This window comes from Oncorhynchus tshawytscha, linkage group LG05 (genome assembly GCF_018296145.1).
Source record: "Oncorhynchus tshawytscha isolate Ot180627B linkage group LG05, Otsh_v2.0, whole genome shotgun sequence".
Classification (NCBI taxonomy): Eukaryota; Metazoa; Chordata; class Actinopteri; order Salmoniformes; family Salmonidae; genus Oncorhynchus; species Oncorhynchus tshawytscha.
The window spans coordinates 9,181,892-9,188,586 of record NC_056433.1 but is presented as its reverse complement, the minus strand read 5'-3'; positions in this window follow the sequence as shown (position 1 = coordinate 9,188,586).

The following is a 6,695-nucleotide window of genomic DNA, read 5'->3' as shown; positions in this document are numbered from 1 at the left end:
GGCCCACCACACGAAGTCGCTAGAGTGGGATGAGGCAAGTAAGGTAGATGTGAGGTAGATAACAGCCCAGTCAGTGGCTCCATATCAGATCCAGCCTGAAGGTGTATTAGTGTCTGAACAATAACTGCTGCATCAGGGGACACGAGTTTGTGATGAAACTAGACTGCTTTGCACCACTCATTAGATCTGGTTGTGTCATCATCTATACCTAGAACAACTGGATAATTTCCTCAGACAGCTTAGATGAGATTTTCTTAGCTTTGGCTAAATTCTTAGGGTTCGCATCTGCTAGAAATAGGGGTTATGGTGTGTGGTTGTGGTGTTGGGTTTGGGTATGTGAGAACAGTAAAATCAAGGTGAGCCAGAAGTGTCCGAATGTTTTTATTTAGTGTATACCCAGGAGTAGCTCTTCCTCTGTAGGTTTCACTTGATTTAGTCTGGATTTTCTATCTGTAGATGCTCTAGATATTATCAACAAAATATTGGTCGATAAGAAACTACTTGCTAAGGTTAGGGTTAGTAGATAGTTAGTTGAAATGTTACTGATAGTCTGTAGAGCATCTGCAGATGGACTATCCAAATAAAGTGTTACCTAGGTTTCCATCCTGAGTCAGATTTTCAAGCATAACATTTGAACTCATCCGAGGCCTACTTTGATTGAAGACAAATCAGCTTTCGCTGTTTAGACGATAGTGGTTTAACATAAGTGTTGTGACTCCGGATTGAGTGGGAGTAAAACAGTGTTGTGGTCTAAACTCTGGATGTAACGTAAGTGTTGTGACTCCGGATTGAGTGGGAGTAAAACAGTGTTGTGGTCTAAACTCTGGATGTAACGTAAGTGTTGTGACTCCGGATTGAGTGGGAGTAAAACAGTGTTGTGGTCTAAACTCTGGATGTAACGTAAGTGTTGTGACTCCAGATTGGGTGGGAGTAAAACAGTGTTGTGGTCTAAACTCTGGATGTAACGTAAGTGTTGTGACTCCAGATTGGGTGGGAGTAAAACAGTGTTGTGGTCTAAACTCTGGATGTAAAATAAGTGTTGTGACTCCAGATTGGGTGGGAGTAAAACAGTGTTGTGGTCTAACATAATCATTGTAATCATTCAGATGAATCAGCGAATCACTGTATTACTGTCCAGAGTGGCACAGGTGTAGAGTTTATTTCCCAAACTGTCACGCCCTGACCTTAGTTATCTTCGTTTTCTTTATTATTTTGGTTAGGTCAGGGTGTGATGAGGGTGGTATGTGTGTTTTGGCTTGTCTAGGGTTTTTTGTATATCTATGGGGTTTTGGTTTTGTCTAGGTAAATGTAGGTCTATGGTGGCCTGAATTGGTTCCCAATCAGAGACAGCTGTTTAACGTTGTCTCTGATTGGGGATCCTATTTAGGTTGCCATTTTCCATTTAGGTTTTTGTGGGTTACTGTCTATGTGTAGTTGCATGTCAGCACTCGTTATTATTAGCTTCACGTTCGTTTTGTTTAGTGTTTCATCGTAAATAAAGAAGAATGTATTCAAATCACGCTGCGCGTTGGTCTCATCGTTACGACGAACGTGACACAAACCCCTAAATACACACATTTTTCACATTACATTTGTTTTCACTAGAAATGAGTGCTTATAGTACCTTTTGTGTGTGTAAAATATTGCTCCGATTTTTAATTAATAGATGTTATGTGTGTATTAAAATGTAGGTTTTTTTTGTTGCTAAAAGCTATATATCCATTGTTAATCTGTAATGGAAAGATTGTATATTTAACTGTGATATGTGTCTCATCTAGCTATGTCCCTCTGGATAGAGCTAAATGACTCAAATGTCAAAGGAAAATGATTTACATACAAATCTCATATTCCTGTATTGATACATTTTTGTTTAAAAAAATATTAAAATATGGATGTTGTAAATGTATAATTTGTATATTCTTTATTAAAAATGTAGTTATTTGTTGCATTTGACTGTGTAACACCTAGCAAAGCAACTTATTTCTCTGAAAGGGTGGTGGGTATACAGTATAGCGTTGTGCCCCCAAAAAACAGCATTATTTGTCAGAATTGTTACCATCAAGTGGTCTGTCATTGACAAATATATGTCTGTTATTGAAAAATACATGTCTGTCATTGAAACATACATGTCTGTCATTGAAAAATATATGTCTGTCATTGAAACATACATGTCTGTCATTGAAAGATACATGTCTGTCATTGAAAGATACATGTCTGTTATTGAAAAATACATGTCTGTTATTGAAACATACATGTCTGTCATTGAAAAATGAAAAATACATGTCTGTTATTGAAAAATAAAAATACATGTCTGTTATTGAAAAACCCCATGTCATGATTAGACAGTGAAGAAAAAAAACAGACCAATCTCTTTCGTAAAGTTATTTTAACAATAAAAGCTAATCTAACATTTCTGAACATGGATATGTAGCATTTCAGAAAGAAACTCCTCAAGTATTCTGGCACTTAGAAGAATGTTGAATGTAGCACCAGGCACAGTCTGCCTGATCTGGACTAATTATAAAACACTTAGAGGGAGATTTCCACTCCGGTTAAGACTGTTGTTGAGAAACTAATAACGAACCTACTGATATTGCTGCACTCGGTTCAGACGAGAGAAGCGAGACGAGGCAATTTTATTCAGCTTTCGATCAAGTTTGGTTGATCTGACCAGTCTAGTATTAGAACGCCTGTCGGCTGCTGGAGTTTCCAAGATTTAACATGTAGAATCTTAGCTAAAGAGTTGAGATGAGAAGGGTCCGTTTAGCCAATCAGAGAACAGCTAGCTAGCTATTTTGCTGCAGTTATCTAGTCTAGCTTGCTGATATTTATCTGTCTGGATAAAATAATGATGCCAGGGGGGGGCCAGGAAGGTCATGTCAGAGAGAGAGAGCGATGGAGAAAGAGAGAGAGAGAGGGAGACAGACACAAAGGGAGAGAGAGAGAAATAGAACCCATTGTTCTTTATGGTTGTGAGGTCTGGGGTCTGCTTGCGACCAAGAATTCACAAAACGGGATAAACACCAAATTGGGACTCTGCATGCAGAATTCTGCAAAAATATCCTCAGTGTACAACGTAAAACACCAAATCATGCATTAAGAGCAGAATTAGGCTGATACACGCTAATTATCAAAATCCAGCCATTAAATTCTACAACCACCTAAAAGGAAGATATTCCCAAACCTTCCAGAACAAAGCCATCACCGACAGAGAGATGAACCTGGAGAAGAGTCCCCTAAGCAAGCTGTTCCTTTGTTCACAAACAGACCCCATAGAGCAGCAGGACAGCAGCACAATTAGACCCAACCAAATCATGAGAAAACAAAAATATAATTACTTGACCAAATGGAAAGAATATTTAAAAAAACAGAGCAAACTAGAATGCTATTTGACCCTAAACAGAGAGTGCACAGTGAAAGAATACCTGACCACTGTGACTGACCCAAAATTAAAGAAAGCTTTGACTATGTACAGACTCAGTGAGCATAGCCTTGCTATTGAGAAAGGCTGACGTAGGCAGACCTGGCTCTCAAGAGAAGACAGGATATGTGCACACTGCCCAAAATGAGGTGGAAACTGAGCTGCACTTCCTAACCTCCTGTCCAATGTATGACCATATTAGAGACACATATTTCCCTCAGATTACACAGATCCACAAAGAATTTGAAAACAAATCCAATTTTGATAAACTCCCATATCTACTGGGTGAAATACCACAGTGTGCAATCACAGCAGCAATATTTGTGACCTGATGCCACAAGAAAAGGGCAACCAGTGAAGAACAAACACCATTGTAAATACAATCCATATTTATGCTTATTTATTTTCCTTTTTGTTCAAGCAACAGGTGTTTATTGCAAAGGATCACAGGAGGCAGGCAGAAGGTCATACACAGGCAACAGTACAGGCAGGGAAAAGGCTAGTAACGTCATCCGGGAGATCAGGCAATAGATAGATAACAGGAAATCTGATAGGCTAAAGTACAGGCAGGGAATAGGCAAAAGGCGTCGTTAGTGAGGAAGGCAAAAACTCATACACAGGAGGATTAAATCCCCGGGAAAACCTGCGATCCGAACAGAAGTGTGTCACAAAACAAACAATATCTCATAGTGATGGGGTGCAAAGAACTGAACTAAATAGTGTGTGATAATGACATACATGTGTGTGAACAGGTGATCAGAATTCAGGTGATTGGGATCTGGAGCGTGAGCTGCACTCACGAGGTCTACGTGTTGGAAGCAGACGTTACAACATGAAGCAAGGATATTGTAATGGGTGCGTGTTGGTGGCAGGGAAGTCAGGCGCAGGAGAACGAACTTGGTAAAAACTGAGTTGTTTAATAAATGCTGATAAAACTACAAAAAACAAAATGTACAAAATAACAAAAGTGGGAACAAAACCCATCGCACAACAACATAATACATGCAGATCACATATAATCAAACAATCTCCGACAAGGACATGAAAGGAAACAGAGGGTTAAATACACAACATGTAATTGATTGGATTGGAACCAGGTGTGAAGGAAGAGAAGACAAAACCAATGGACAATGACAAATGGATCAGTGATGGCTAGAAGGCCGTTGACGTCGACCGCCGAACACCGCCCGAACAAGGAGAGGGACTGACTTTGGCGGAAGTCGTGACAGATATGAATATTCTTGATACCATTTGAAAGGAAACACTTTGAAGTTTGTGGTACATTTTTTTTGTACCATCATCTTTGATGCAAGAGATGCAAGAGAGGCCATAATGTATTATTCCAGCCTAGGCACAATTGAGATTTTGGCCACTAGATGGCAGCAGTGTATGTGCAACGTTTTAGACTAATCCAATGTTCAAAGTTTTGTATCAAGTCTGCCCAAATGTGCCTAATTGGTTAATTAATAACTTTTCAAGTTCATAACTTTGCACTTTCCTTAAACAATGGCATGGTATTATTTCATTGTAATAGCTACTGTAAATTGGACAGTGCAGTTAGATTAACAACAATTTAAGCTTTCTGCCAATATCAGATGTGTCTATGTCCTGGGAAATTTTCTTGTTACTTACAACCTCATGCTAATCGCATTAGCGCACATTAGCTCAACCGTCCCAGTCCTGAAGTGTAGCATCCGCATAATCTGACCACTTCTGTATTGAGCGAGTCACTGGTACTTCCTGCTTTAGTTTTAGCTTGTAAGCAGGAATCAGTAGGATAGAATTATGGTCAGATTTGTCCAATGGAGGGCAAGGGAGAGCTTTGTATGCTTCTCTGTGTGTGGAGTAAAGGTGGTCTAGGATTGTTTTTTTCTCTGGTTGCACATGTGACATGCTGGTAAAAATGAGGTAAAACTGATTTAAGTTTGCCTGTAATAAAGTCCCCGGCCACTAGGATCGCCGTTTCTGGGTGAGCATTTTCTTGTTTGCTTATGGCCTTATGGAGTTGGTTGAGAGCGGTCTTAGTGCCAGCTTCGTTCTGTGATGGTAAATAGAAGGCTACGAATTGGCTTCACTCTGAGAGAAGGGCAGCCTGACAAAAGGAGAGGACGGTGGTTCAAGCAGTTTCTGTTTTTGATTAAACTGTGTCACCTCCCAGAAGTACAAACAAAACATATAGTGCATGCTTCCACTGAAATGGTAGCGTGCTACTCAGCAGCTGAAGAGGAGGAGAGGAGAGGAGAGGAGAGGAGAGGAGAGGAGAGGAGAGGAGAGGAGAGGAGAGGAGAGGAGAGGAGAGGAGAGGAGAGGAGAGGAGAGGAGAGGAGAGGAGAAGAGAAGAGGAGGAGAGAGGAAAGGAAGGGAGGAGAGGAGGGGTGAGTGGAGAGGTGAGGAGAGGAGAGGAGAGGAGAGAAGAGGAGGAGAGAGGAGAGGAGGGGAGGAGATGGGTGAGGAGAGGAGAGAAGAGGAGGGGAGGGAAGAGGAGAGGAGAGAAGAGGAGGCAGGAGAGGGGGAGAGGAGGGGGAGGAAAGAGAAGGGGAGAGAAGAGAAGAGTAGGGGAGAGGAGGGGAGAGGAGAGAAGAGGAGGCAGGAGAGAGGAGAGGAGGGGATGAAAGAGAAGAGAAGGGGAGAGAAGAGAAGAGGAGGGGAGAGAAGAGAAAAGGAGGTGAGAGGCATTCAGTGTTGACCTGGTTTGACTTCTGCTCCGTCCACCTCATAAACAAACCTGTCATGATCTCAGGGGTAGCAGACTGAGCTGTTAGAACTGGCAACCCAGTGACCGCCCAGGCTTCGTTCGTGCTGTAGCCCTGGAGCCACTCTGCATGGGGAATGAGGGAACAAAAGAAAGGAGGAGAGGAGGGAGGGAGGAGAGAAGAAACCCAAAGACAGCCCAGGGAGGGCCAGCCAAATTACAAATCACTTCATTGTAACTAGAAAGGATGGATGGACGCAGTCTAGGCACACAGCTGCTTCGCAGCTTTTCAACTCTTCAATGGACAGGAGTTTAGTTCCACTTCAAAACAATATAGTGGGATGACGGTGGTGGATGAAGGTTACGTCAAACCTCCAGTGCCTGCTGGTGGAAAATCCTATGGAATAGCTGTGATTTTACACACATTTCAACTTGGTTATTATACCTTCAACACATGTCCTCTCCAGCCATAGGATATGAGACCACAGTGCCATTGTGGAGGCAAATTGGTAATTACCAGATGGCCATGTCAGCAGAAGCCTTATACAGGTACAATAACTGTTTTCTGTTTGATCAATGGGG